The 14,750-nt window shown below is 45.0% G+C and overlaps 1 protein-coding gene across 2 annotated transcripts in view; it reads left to right on the top strand.

The window, feature by feature from the left end:
• The window catches only part of CRHR2 (corticotropin releasing hormone receptor 2), a 325,322-nt gene that overhangs the window by 212,912 nt on the left and 97,660 nt on the right, over positions 1-14,750 (top strand). The window lies entirely within an intron of this gene.

Here is a 14,750-nt window from a genome sequence, read left to right as displayed (position 1 = left end):
TGAATTTTGATTGGCTGTTGTAGGCTCCACCCACTTTCTTGAATCTTAATCTCATTCACCCAGTGACCAACTGTGGCAAGTTTGAGAACCCTGCAATTAACAGTCTAAGAATGGCTGCAGTTTACATTTTCCCATTTAAAATGAACGGCTGAAATTTGATTGGCTGTTTTATGCTCCGCCCACTTTTCCTGGATTTGTAACCTCGGTCACTAAGTGACCAACTGTGCAAAGTGTGGGGACTGTGGCTCGATTACTGTGAGAATGGCAGCCTTTTACATTTTTTCCATTGACATGAATGGGTGGAATCTGATTTGCTGTTTGTAGCTCCGCCCAGGTGTGCAGGGGGGCCGCGAGACCCCCAGAACATATCATCCCAGGTAGTAAGGTATCTGCATACCAAGTTTCGTTCAAATTGGTCAAGCCGTTTTCGCGTGATCGCGGCACATACACACACACATACAAACACACATACATACATACATCCGATTTTATATATATATAGATTTATTTATATAGTGCTGACATCAGGGGCACTTCTAGGCATAGGCAGTACAGGCCATTGCCTGGAGTGCCATTGGTCCTGGGGGTGCCGTGTTGCTGGATTAAGCCTCGCCCACTACTAAGCCCGGCTCCATGGGTGTTCTATTACGTGCTTTTGCTGCTTCTGCTTAGTGTAAGTTGCAGGCAGCTGCTGCTGTGTCCCTCTGTTCCTTCTCTGCCCACATTACGTGTATTTTCTGGTGAAATACTGCCACATTCATGTGTATGTTCTAGTAATAGGCTGCTGCAATAAGTGTAATTTCTGGTGAAACGCTGCCGCATTCCGATTATTTTCTTGTGAAATATTGCTGCATTCTGATTATTTTCTGGTGAAAGGCTGCCCCATTACACTTACTTTCATGGGGGGCGGGGGAGGGGGGGGACACAGGTTTTCTTGCCTGGAGTGACAAAATGGCTAGAGGCGCCCCTGGCCGACATCTTCCGCAGCGCTGTATAGAGTATATTGCCTTGTCGCTTAACTGTCCCTCAGAGGTGCTCACTCTATAGTCATATGTCTATGGGTATTTCGTAGTCTATGGCCAATGTATTTATTGCATGTATCATAATCTAGGGGAAATTTCGGGTGAAGCCAATTCACTTATCTGTATGTTTTGGGTATGCGGGAGGAAAACTGCACAGCCCGGAGGAAACCCATACAGACACGGGGAGAACATAAAAACTCCGTGCAGATAGTGCCCTGGCTGGGATTTGAGCTGGGGACCCAGCGCTGCAAGGCGAGAGCGCTATCCACTATGCCACTGTGCTGCCTGGTGGTTGCCTATAAAGACTTCCAAGGAGTAATGTCTTTTAGTTTCGTGGCTTCGTCTGCAGTGATCTTTGAGCTGAAGTCTGATACTGCTTCCATTTCCATAGATCAGTAATTACACAGATGCTAATGAGAGGAACACCCCTCTCTGCCCTTAATGACACCCCTCAGCAGCCTCCTGACGTTCTTCCTCTATTATACCATTCGGAGCCCTTTTGAGCCGCCTCTAATGAAGACTCATTTGCATTTATATTTTCCCTCAGATTTTTAGCTGATTAATTAACGTTTACCTTTGCAGGAGACTCGGTAATTGGGATCTTAGAGGCGGGTGATATCGGTGTGCCGGCCCCTCCCGGCAGCTAACAGTCTCCTCAGGAAACTATAACATCTCCGACTCTCCTGATTACATAAATATTTATGCTCATTCATGAGGAACCGCACACCGCCTCTGGAGAATAGGGGTGAGCCAGTGAAATGTTCATGTTCGGTCTGGCGGCGAATCAGCCCCAATCTTGCTGACGCTGAGGCCTCTTTTTCTTGGGTACAGATGCAACTCCATGGGGGGGGGGGGGGGAGTGACCTGTCCACCACCAACGTCAAGTCCTAGAAAGCGCCCGGCCAGTGAATTCACCGCCTTTAGCTGTCTGTGGAAATGAGGCCTTAAAGAGACACTGAAGCAAAAAAAAAATTATGATATTATGATTTGTATGTGTAGCACAGCTAAGAAATAAAACATTAAGATCAGATACATCAGTGTAATTGTTTCCAGTACAGGAAGAGTTGAGAAACTCCAGTTGTTATCTCTATGCAAACAAGCCATTAAGCTCTCCGACTAAGTTAGTCGTGGAGAGGGCTGTTATCTGACTTTTATTATCTCAACTGTTCCTGAACTATTTACTTTTCCTCTGCTAGAGGAGAGGTCATTACTTCACAGACTGCTCTGAAAGACTCATTTTGAATGCTGAGTGTTGTGTAATCTGCACATATTATAGAATGATGCAATGATAGAAAAAACACTATATACCTGAAAATAAAAATATGAGAATATTTTCTTTGCTGCAAATCTTCTAGTAATTACTCATAGTACACAACCAATTCACTATATCATATTTTTTTTTTTCGCTTCAGTGACTCTTTAACGCGGACCTGAACTCAGAACTTCCTCTCTGCTCTGAAAGATAAGCAACAGCATAATGACTTTTACAGGAAAACATTTCTTTGTTACAGCTGATACAAATCCTGCAATAAATCTGCAGTGTGTCTACTTCCTGCTTTCATGGAAGTAGACACAGAGTTAACATCCTGTGTTTACAAACTAGCTGCTCTGTTGAGGCAGTCAGCTGACACAGCTGAGAGATAAAATTACAACTTGTGATTTTTCTGCATGTTCTCGCATTTGCGATTTTGCATCTTTCAGGTTCCGAATCTTCTTTTGTTTGTTCAGGATTTTATGCAAATGTTCCCATCGTGATTTCTCGAGGCACACCGATTAAGTTAATTTGCATGAAATTGTATGTGATTAACTTCACATTTGCATGCACATTTTTGCATTTTGAATGCAAAATCAAATGTGAATTCTGTTTTGTGTGACCAGGCCTCACTGTGCTGTGTACGATGCAACCTATTGGGAAAATATAACTACATAAGCGAGTGTGAGTAAGGCAGTAGGGGGCAGCACACTTCCCATAAGGATACATATCTTGTTTCTCAGAGTTTACTCAGGTTTTACAATTTTTGTTTAAAACGATGAAGTTTAAAAAATAGAATTCCCCTTCCTGATCCAGTCTTGCCTTAGATTCTTCATGGACAACTGATGTGCAGGGTAATGTCCATGTTTCCCTATGGCTCAAGTGGGTGATATTACAGCTTAACACTGTGCTGACCAGGAAGCTGTTATGGGGTAATGTCCACTTTTAAAATGGAGGGCAGAGAATTCCATTGATCACAGGGGACAAACTGGACGCAGGAGATGAGAAAGAGATTGTAGACTACGGGTAAGTATGACATGTGTATGTTTATTTTGACTTTTAATTTTCAGTTCAGGTTCTCTTCAAAAGAAATTGTATACAAAATTAATGAAAAATAAAACAACAAAATATCTCTATATACTTTTCGGGGCCTCAGTGACTTTGTCAGGTACAGTGCGTGGGGCTGCTGTTGGCCCGAAACATTGCTTAGCACAGTACATCATCGCCACAATGTATCATAGTTCCCAAGTGTCCCCTTTTTGAGTGACGCTCGTTCTTTAAGAGCCAAATACCTCTGTCCCTCTTTCTTCCTCTTTTGTCCCTGTAATGAAAAGTAGTGATAATATAGGTCCGGTGTGATTTGCATTAGAAAACTGCTTTTTTTGCTTATGAATTCTTTGTGTTATGGGTGACAGGGGGTGTGGCATTCATGGCCGATTTTGAGGCAGGGCCAGAAAGGCCATGGCCTAGGGCGCCAGGAAGCAAAGGGCGGGCAGCCGCTGGCACACTCAGTCAAATTGCCAAATATGGAAATGGCAGCGGTCACAGTCAGTGTAGGATATGACAGGATAGGGGGAGAACAGCACAGGACAAGAGAAGAACAGGAACAGGGTGGGTGGGCGGTGGGTTTGGTGATCGGGTGGTAAAATATGTAAATCCAGCCCTGGTGGTGTTCCTCACAAACCTGTAGTCCCTATTTTTATAATCCTTATTTTATACTATGCACACATAAATAGCTGCAGTATTCTGGATTCTCCTCTGTCAGATTAACTCTGATCACAGTTCATGATTCGCATTCCTCCTGAACTCTGGACGGTTTAGAACGAGTGAGTAATCTGTGAGTCATGGTAATCAGGCGGCTCATTGCCTGAGAGAGCGGATCATCATCGTGCCTCGCCTGTCCCGGCCGTCACCCCCGAGAGATGAGTACGGAACGCTTAACCTTCTGAGAACACCAGAAAACCAGCCACAATCAGCTCCTCAGTATCCCAGGGACACCGTGACCCTGAAAACCACAGAGAAGAATGTTATTACTAATGTTAGCCATACAGGTATGAGCAGAGTGCACATAGAAATCATAAGGCTCCATAGTGAAATGCTGATTGCCCTTCTCCAAATTTTCTTTATAAGGTAACTTTGCGCCCCACATAGAACCCCAGTAATGGTATATCATAGCTCCCAACTGTCCCTCTTTTGGAGCCCTGTCCCTCTGTCCCTCTTTCCTCCTCATCTGTCCCTCTTTCTAAGGCCTAGTGCACACCGAGCGGTTTTTGGAGCGATCCGCCGGCCGCATCCACCTGGAAAACCGCTTGGCTAATGTATTGCAATGGGATGGTGCACACCGGCGGTTTGAAGTTTTTCGCCAAGCCGCAAACGCGCCTCCTGCTGCGCGTTTGCGGATTTCGGAAGTGCTTCATCCTCAATGTAAAGTATAGGAAAAACGCAAACCGCTCTGAAAAACGCTACTTCAGAGCGGTTTGCCAGGCATTTTTGTTACAGAAGCTGTTCAGTAACAGCTTTTACTGTAACAATATGTGTAATCTGCTACACAAAAACGCACCCAAAACCGCTCGGTATGTTTAGAAAACCTCTCTAAACATACCTAGAATCGCTCTGAAATCAGCTCCCAAAACCGCTAGCGTATTGCGGATCTGCTAGCGGTTTCGGTGTGCACTGGGCCTAAGTAAATATTTATAGTTCTTTCATAAAAAAAAAAATGTGTTTGACTCTAAACTTTATTCCCATCCTTTAAATTGATATAATAATTATTTTAAAATGTTAATATGAAGGAAAATGAACCAGGATACAGAGGACCAGTGTGGTTTGAATTATAAAACAACATATTTTTCTTATGAAATCTTTATGGTATGCGTGATTAGGGGTGTGATGGGGGAGTGATCAGGGGTGTGGTCATGCGCATGGCTTAAAGAGACACTGAAGCGAAAAAAAATATGATATAATGAATTGGTTGTGTACTATGAATAATTACTAGAAGATTAGCAGCAAAGAAAATATTCTCATATTTTTATTTTCAGGTATATAGTGTTTTTTCTAACATTGCATCATTCTATAATATGTGCAGATTACACAACACTCAGCATTCAAAATGAGTCTTTCAGAGCAGTCTGTGAAGTAATGACCTCTCCTCTGGCAGAGGAAAAGTAAATGGTTAACTAACAGTTGAGATAATAAAAGTCAGAAAACAGCTCTCTCCACGACTTTGAAAGTCGTAGAGATAATGGCTTTTTTGTATAGAGATAACAACTGGAGTTTCTTAACTCTTCCTCTACTGGAAACAATTAGACTGATGTATCTGATCTTAATGTTTTATTTCTTAGCTGTACTACACATACAAATCATAATATCATAGTTTTTTTTTTTCGCTTCAGTGTCTCTTTAAGTGTCCCTCTTTCTCATCTCAAAAAGTTGGGAGGTAACGTATATGGAGCAAGAGAGGCGGTCATCAAAAAAGGGCGCCCAGATAGTAGAATATTGGGATATTATTTACCAACATTTTACTATTAAGCTGCACTTTCCCCAAGTTTAGGCCCCCATATGCAGAGTATCGGCAGCTGAGCCCTGGATGGAAGTTGCATACCTCCAGGCTCCATTGATTAACTTTCCTCTTAATTTCAGAGTTTATATGATTACAGCCCCCTCTAGTGATGAGAGAAGGCACTGTGATCATACGCTGACACTTGGAGGAAAGTAGATCATCGGTGGAGGTTATATAACTTCTGGCCAGCACTCCACTGCCAATACTTGGAAATTTAGTAGGCACGCAATGCACCCCCTTGATGGTGGCCAAGATCACTGGACCCCCTTGACTACAGGCCCCATAGAAGCCTCTATGGTTGCTATGGTGATCCCTATGCCACTGGGCGATTTTCATGAAAATTTCTGGCTTCTGAAAATACATTCAATATTTTTGAACATTCTACCTAAGCAAAAATAAAAATGTTTAATGTCTTTGTGTTGTTTTGTTAATTATATTGCACTATCCGTTAGGCCGGTTTCAGATAAACGGGCACTTGGTTGTGTCTCCCTGACGCCCATTGCCTTTCTAGCATACTGTGCATGCGCATGGCCGCATCCTTGCATATGCGCAGTACGCCGGCACACACGGACGCCTGGACGAAGAAACCAGACATCCTAATCGTATTTAAGTAGGATTGATATGTTTACATCTCCGCATTGGGGGTGCAACACTGCTGCGCTCCTATTTTTCCTGGATGCAAAACGCAACATGTATAGTGTGAAAGAAGCCAAATGGTGCCCATGCATAGTACAATTTTTTTATTTATTTATTTAGTTTAATTGGATGATTTCATTTGATTATTGTGCTAGAACGAAAAAATAGCAGAGTTGTTTTCGAGGTAACATGCACGAACTTTCGATTTCTCAGAAAATCCGAAAAAAATTATCGAACATATATACATTTGTTTTTCTTGATAAGAAAAAAAAAGGTTTTTTTAATTTTCATTCGGTGCGATTGTTTTGGTCGAATAAACGGGGTAAATAGAACATTCTTATTGTACCGTGTATGGGCACCATACGGCTCAGTGCACACATGAAAATTGCAATTGCTAGTGTTTAGTGATTGCAAATGCGATTTTGCAAAGCAATTTTCAGAGCAATTTTATGAGTGTACGTTTATGGCTTGGTTTTTTCGCTTATTCATTCAAGCATTGCATTTGTGGAGACGCGCGCTGGCTGAAGTGCAGACGAGCCCGAACTGTTTCTGATGCTGAGACCGGGATTTTTATCATGAAATTGGGTGTCCTCAATAATTGACTGCATTCTAATATATGTCGCTACAGGGCCTCTTTAAGTTCCAGCTGCAGCCATAATGAAGACATGAATTATAGAGCGCAGTGTCAGTCCCATGTAGCAAGGACACTGTGATAATGACACCCTGTGAGACTAAAGAGGAGAGGATGACTTAATTCTACGCCACTGTGGAGGCCTGGTGTCAAATATTAAGATTTCAGAAGAAAAGGTCAAACCCATCCGATTCCCAGCCAATGTGTTAGACTTCACAGGGAGATGATCCCGCGTGATGGGCGGGGCAGATAGACTTCATAGGGAGATGATCCTGCATGATGGGTGGGGCAGATAGACTTCACAGGGAGATGATCCCACGTGATGGGCGGGGCAGATAGACTTCACAGGAAGATGATCCTGCGTGATGGGCGGGGCAGAGAGACTTCACAGGGAGATAATCCCGCGTGATGGGCGGGGCAGATAGACTTCACAGGGAGATGATGCCACGTGATGAGCGGGGCAGATAGACTTCACAGGAAGATGATCCCGCATGATGAGCGGGGCAGATAGACTTCACAGGGAGATGATCCCACGTGATGAGCGGGGCAGATAGACTTCACAGGGAGATGATCCTGCATGATGGGTGGGGCAGATAGACTTCACAGGGAGATGATCCTGCGTGATGGGCGGGGCAGATAGACTTCACAGGGAGATGATCCCGCGTGATGAACGGGGCAGATAGACTTTACAGGGAGATGATCCCACGTGATGGGCGGGGCAGATAGACTTCACAGGGAGATGATCCCACGTGATGGGCGGGGCAGATAGACTTCACAGGGAGATGATCCCGCGTGATGAGCGGGGCAGATAGACTTCACAGGGAGATGATCCTGCGTGATGGGCGGGGCAGATGGACTTCATAGGGAGATGATCCCATGTGATAAGCGGGGCAGATAGACTTCACAGGGAGATGATCCCACATGATGGGCGGGACAGATAGACTTCACAGGGAGATGATCCTGCGTGATGGGCGGGGCAGACAGACTTCACAGGGAGATGATCCCGCGTGATGGGCGGGGCAGATAGACATCACAGGGAGATGATCCCGCGTGATGGGTGGGGCAGATAGACTTCACAGGGAGATGATCCTGCGTGATGGGCGGGGCAGACAGACTTCACAGGGAGATGATGCCATGTGATGAGCGGGGTAGATAGACTTCACAGGGAGATGATCCCATGTGATGGGTGGGGCAGATAGACTTCACAGGAAGATGATCCCACGTGATGGGCGGGGCAGATAGACTTCACAGGGAGATGATCCCGCGTGATGGGCAGGGCAGATAGACTTTACAGGGAGATGATCCCGCGTGATGGGCGGGGTAGATAGACTTCACAGGGAGATGATCCTGCGTGATGGACGGGGAAGATAGACTTCACAGGGAGATGATCCCGTATGATTGGCGGGGCAGAAAGACTTCACAGGGAGATGATCCCGCGTGATGAGCGGAGCAAATAGACTTCACAGGGAGATGATCCTGCATGATGGGCGGGGCAGATAGACTTCACAGGGAGATGAACCCACGTGATGGGCGGGGCAGATAGACTTCACAGGGAGGTGATCCTGCGTGATGAGCGGGGCAGATAGACATCACAGGGATCTACGTGATGGGCGGGGCAGATAGACTTCACAGGGGGATGATCCCACGTGATGAGCGGGGCAGATAGACTTCACAGGGAGATAATCCTGCGTGATGAGCGGGTAGTGACGGCTGCAGGATTTTTTTGGGAGGGTGCTATGCAGGTGCTGGACCAATTTTTTAGGGTAGCTGATGACCCGCGGCGGAAAAAAATGGGTGCGGCTTTAACAGGCGGCGCACAAAGCGCGTCAAATGGGCATGGCCATGACCAGATGAGGGCGGAGCTAACTGTAATTTAAAGTGAACCCGGGGTAAGAGTGATAAGGGGGCTGCCATATTTATTTCCTTTAAAACAATACTAGTTGCCTGGCAACCCTGCTGATCTATGTGGCTGCAGTAGTGAACTGAATTACACCAGAAACAAGCATGCAGCTAATCTTGTCAGTTCTGACAATATTGTTAGAAACCCCTGACCTGCTGCAGCCGGGCAACTGGTATTGCTTAAAAGGAGTAAAATATGGCAGCCTCAATATTATTCTCACCTCCGGTTCCCTTTAAAGAGACTCCGTAACAAAAATTGCATCCTGTTTTTTATCATCCTACAAGTTCCAAAAGCTATTCTAATGTGTTCTGGCTTACTGCAGCACGTTCTACTATCACCATCTCTGTAATAAATCAACTTATCTCTCTCTTGTCAGACTTGTCGGCCTGTGTCTAGAAGGCAGCCAAGTTCTTCAGTGTTGTGGTTCTGTGATGCATCTCCCCCCTCCTGGCCCCTCTATGCACACTGCCTGTGTATAATGATCTCTTGAGATACAAAAGGAAGGATGTATACAGCCTGCTTGTGTATGAATGTATTTTCTATGTGTTGACATACTGTACATCAACCTACTTCCTGTTTTGGTGGCCATTTTGTTTGTTTATAAACAAACTTTTTAAAACTGTTTTTAACCACTTTTAATGCGGCGAGGAGCGGCAAAATTGTGACAGAGGGTAATAGGAGATGTCCCCTAACGCACTGGTATGTTTACTTTTGTGCGATTTTAACAATACAGATTCTCTTTAAAAGTGCAACGCAAAGACAGTGGGCCCAAGTTCTGGTGACCCTTTCCCCAGAAAATTCACATAATTGTGCAGGTTTTCTCAAGAAAATACACATAATGTGAGCAGATTTGCCCAGAAAACACATTCAATCATGTCGGCAGATTTGACCAGAAAACACATTCAATCATGTTGGCAGATTTGCCCAGAAAATACATGCAATCATGTTGGCAGATTTGACCAGAAAATACGTGCAATCATGTAGCAGATTTGACCAGAAAATACGTGCAATAATGTAGAAGATTTGACCAGAAAATACGTGGAATCATGTTGGCAGATTTGACCAGAAAATACGTGCAATCGTGTAGCAGATTTGACCAGAAAATACGTGCAATCATGTAGCAGATTTGCCCAGAAAATACGTGCATTCATGTAGCAGATTTGCCCAGAAAATACGTGCAATCATGTAGCAGATTTGCCCAGAAAATACATACTGTGTAAAAACACACTGCCTCTAGGTATGAATATTGTATACTAACCTTACCCACCTATTGTTCCACTCCCATTCCTTTGATTGTAAGCTCACAAGGGCAGGGCTCTCTCGTCCTTTTGTGTCCTGGAATTTGTTATTTATTTTATAGCTTGCAATTTGTTATACATTTTATTCATCATGTTACATTTGTCGCTGCCATTACTAATTCTGCATTTTGTACCAATGTCCATATTTGCTGTATACTATTGTCTGCATTATTATATACCTTATGTTTGCTTTTCTTACTCTGTACAGCGCCACGGAATATGTTGGCGCTTTATAAATCAGTAATAATGTGAGGGGTCACATGGTGGTCCATGTTGAAGATAAGAGTCTAGTGGGGGTCTCATGACCAGGGCCAGATTTGTACTCTTTATTGCCTTAGGCCACTGTCAAGAGCCACCCCCCTTCAGTATAGGTAGCTAGATGACCCCTTCCCTCTAGTATAGGTAGCCTGATGACTCCCCAGTATAGGTGGCCAGATGACCCCTTCACTCTAGTATATGTAGCCAGATGACTCCCTTAATCCCTCCTCCCCCCCCTTCAGTATAGATAGCTAGATGACCCCTCCTCCTTCCCTCTAGTATAGGTAGCCAGATGACTCCTCCCCTTTCCCTCCAGTATAGGTAGCTAGATGACTCCCTTAATCCTTCCTTCCCCCCCCCCCCCTCAGTATAGATAGCTAGATGACCCCTCCCCCTTCCCTCTAGTATAGGTAGCCTGATGGCCCCCCAGTATAGGTGGCCAGATGACTCCTCCCCCCTTTCCCTCCAGTATAGGTAGCCAGATGATGCCTTCACTCTTGTATATGTAGCCAGATGACTCCTCCCCTTTCCCTCCAGTATAGGTAGCTAGATGACTCCCTTAATCCCTCCTCCCCCCCCCCCCTTCAGTACAGGTAGCCAGCTCGCCTTCATACCGCAGCAGCCATCAGTGTCACTTATTTCTCCGTTCTCCTCCAGAAACTTCCTCTTCCTTTCCATCTCCAATGCTGCCCAAGTACATAGACACCGGCCACAATGCAAACATGCACAGAGAGCAAGGTGGTCGCTGCACAGGCGGCTGGCAGCAGAGTACCGCGGTCAGGCGCTCACCTGATTTCCCTGCATTGCAGCATTTGCAAGCTTGCAAATGCTGCACCAGTTTAGCCTGCTGCTCTGGTGCCCTTCCTCCTGTGGTGCCCTAGGCCATGGCCTAGGTGGCCTTGGCCTAAATTCAGCCCTGCTCATGACCACTGAACCAAGATTAAATAAACCCTAAGCTCAGATATAAGTGTTTTTGTTTACTAAATAGTTGATAGAACATAGGCAATTTCACATAAATTATCCGATAAAAGTTTGGTTAAAAAAACAAAAACAAAACATACATTTTAAAATAAGATAAAAAGATACTTAGTACATCAATTCACACTTGGGGAGAAGAGCATTGATAGGGAGGGAGAGACCCTCAAATGATCAGTGACCACAGTCACCCCCCCCCCCCCTTCCTCCGAGACCACCACCACCCAGCTCCATCCTCCGACCCAATCGTATAGCCTTGCAGCTGCCGCTGAGCTATAATCCACACGAATAATCGCTTTACCCGACCGTATTTCATTTCAGGGTGAAAAATATGTTACGTTAATCCAATACCGGCTATCAATAAAATGATAGAGCTCTACAAAAATAAAAAGTGAGAAGAACCCCCTGCTGGTCTCTGGTAGCTCCGCCGCAGACACAGACGGATAATGTATTTTTTCCTCCCTTGGCAGATAGCATATTTTCTCCGTCAAGTTTAATAACGGCCAAACAGTGAAACGCGTAGAGCGAGAGGAACAAAGGCGCTGGGCAGAGTGTTTATTGCCAACACTTAAATAAAGCGAATCGCGGCTCTCAGCTGTGGCGTGCGTTCTAATATAAAACGAGGAGATCGCTTCTCAGTGCTCCGCTACTTTCCAGGATATATTTATATATATATATATATATATATTATATATATATATATATATATATATATATATATATATATATATATATATATATATAACACGGGATAGAGATAGCGGCGCGTTCATTCATTATCCGAGCTGCACCTGTTTCCTGTCTCTCCGAGGCGACTTCTACTCTTTCTAGTAATGTAGTATACAGAGGCGCCAATAGAATAAAAATAGTACCAATTAAAATCAATAAAAGTGTGGGTGGTATGGGTGGACCTACCCACCCAACAACAAACACAAGCACTGCTATGTGTATAAAACGTTGATTTAATAAGAACTCCCAATAAAATTATACAGTTTGCAACGCGTTTCACGGGTCCCAAGCCCGCTTCCTCAGGCAAAAAAACGTATACAGGCAGGAGCAACAGTGTCCTTGTGCAGACGAGTGTGGAGCCTTTGCTGTGAACCACCCCATTGAGATACATTGACCAAGCGTATCCGCACCCGCAAGCGGCTGCAAAAACGCCTGAAAACCCGCTCGGTGTGCCCCAGCCTTGTAAGAGGACAGGGAGATCTACTGGTCACAAAATGTTAATATCTAGCAGCAGAGGGAGGGGGTGGGTGAAAGTTAACTCTATGCGCACATAAAAGGTCAGCCATTGCCCCCACCCCCATTTTCCTCTCTCTAAGGCCTCTTTCACAGGGGACGGTGCGTTTGATGCAACGTTAAAGTCGCACAACGTGCCCCTAACACAGCACATGTAGGTTATGACATTGGACATTATTTTGCACTGCGTTATGTGTCTCTTGGTGCGCCATTTTCGTTGCATACTGAGGGAACAAAAACGGTGCATGCGTTACATTTAAAAAAAGAAACATTACTGAGCATGTGCAACACACAACGCAGCAGATTTATTGCTAAACGCACAGCATGCAGCACTTTCTAAATATTGCTACACGTTACACACAAACGCAACGTGTGCACTGTGAATGTCGCACAGACTTAGTATTGCTGTGCGTTAGTTTGCATCATAATTTTTTATAACATGAGACTTTAACGTCCCCCTGTGAAAGAGGGCTAAAAGTTTCCTTGAGGCTACTTACACACAAAGACGTTGCGTTTTAGGGGACGTTATGGTCGCATAACGTGCCCCTAACGCAACGCATGGTGGTGTTGAAGTTGGACGTCAGACGTCAGCAGCAGCTCCAGGTTAGTGATAGGAAGTCCGGATCTTTTTAAGGATTCGGATCATTTGAATCGGATCATTGAAAAGATCCGGATCTTTGAACCGAATCATTTAAATCATTTTACTAGGGAAGCAGACTGGGTGAAATGACTAGCAGGACAGGACTTTCCCTGCACTGTACATTCTGTATGGGCTGGTGCACACCGAGCGGCTTTTTGGGCTTTTTCAGATCCGCTTGCGGCTGCGGATCTGCTTGGTCAATGTATCTCAATGGGGTGGTGCACACCAGAGCGGCAGGCGTTTTGCAGAAACGAAAAATGCCTGGGTGAGGCATTTTTTGGATTTCGGATGCGTTTCTGCCTCAATGTTAAGTATAGGAAAAACGCAAACCGCTCTGAAAAACGCCTGTTCAGAGCGGTTTTGCAGGCGTTTTTGTTACAGAAGCTGTTCAGTAACAGCTTTACTGTAACAATATATGAAATCTACTATACTGAAAACCGCAGCAGCAATCCGCAAAACGCTAGCAAAACGCCTCATAAAAATAAAAAAAAGCGTTTAAAAATCTGCTAGCATTTTGCGGATCTGCTAGCGGGTTTTGGTGTGCACCAGCCCTATGTTCCTGTTTCTTCCAGACAGACATCCACTGTGAACCGAATCTTTGATTGTGATGATCCGGATGATTCGACTCACAAAAAAGATCCGGATCAAATGAATGATTCGTTCATGATATGGACAACACTACAGTCCTACCACCAGTCTCTGCAGTGCAGTGAATATTAATTAGCCATGTGGCTGGCTGAGGAGGAGGAGGGGAGACCTCCTCCTCCAACATTACTGAGCATGTGCAAGCAGTCTAACGCTGCTTAGCCCAGTATAACGTACAGCATGCAGCACTTTGTTTAAACGTGCTGCGTTACAATGTAACGCAACGTGGGCACTGTGAACAGCACATTGATTTTACAGTGCTGTGAGTTAGGCTGCGTTACTGGCTGCTGTAATGTGGGACTTTAAAGGGAAGGTCCAAGCAAAAAAAAAATGAGTTTCACTTTCCTGGGGCTTCTACCAGCCCCATGTAGCCATCCTGTGCCCTTGTAGTCACTCACTGCTGCTCCAGTTCCCCGCTGGCAGCTCTCTGACCTCGGAGGTCAGGGCCACATTGCATACATTTTTACGCATTCCAGCTAGTGCAGGAACAAAAATTTACACGTTGCACCACTAACGCGTAAAAATGTATGTGTTAATGTTCCTGCACTAGCGGGAATGTGTAAAAATGTACGCAATTCGGCCATGACCTCTGAGGTCAGAAAGCTGCCAGCGGGGGCCTGGAGCAGCAGTGAGTGACTACGAGGGCACAGGATGGCTGCATGGGGCTGGTAGAAGCCCCAGGAAAGTGAAACTCA

Source organism: Hyperolius riggenbachi, chromosome 5 (assembly GCF_040937935.1).
Source record: "Hyperolius riggenbachi isolate aHypRig1 chromosome 5, aHypRig1.pri, whole genome shotgun sequence".
Taxonomy (NCBI): Eukaryota; Metazoa; Chordata; class Amphibia; order Anura; family Hyperoliidae; genus Hyperolius; species Hyperolius riggenbachi.
Note: the sequence above shows the minus strand (reverse complement) of the source record. Positions and strands in the feature narration are given on the sequence as shown.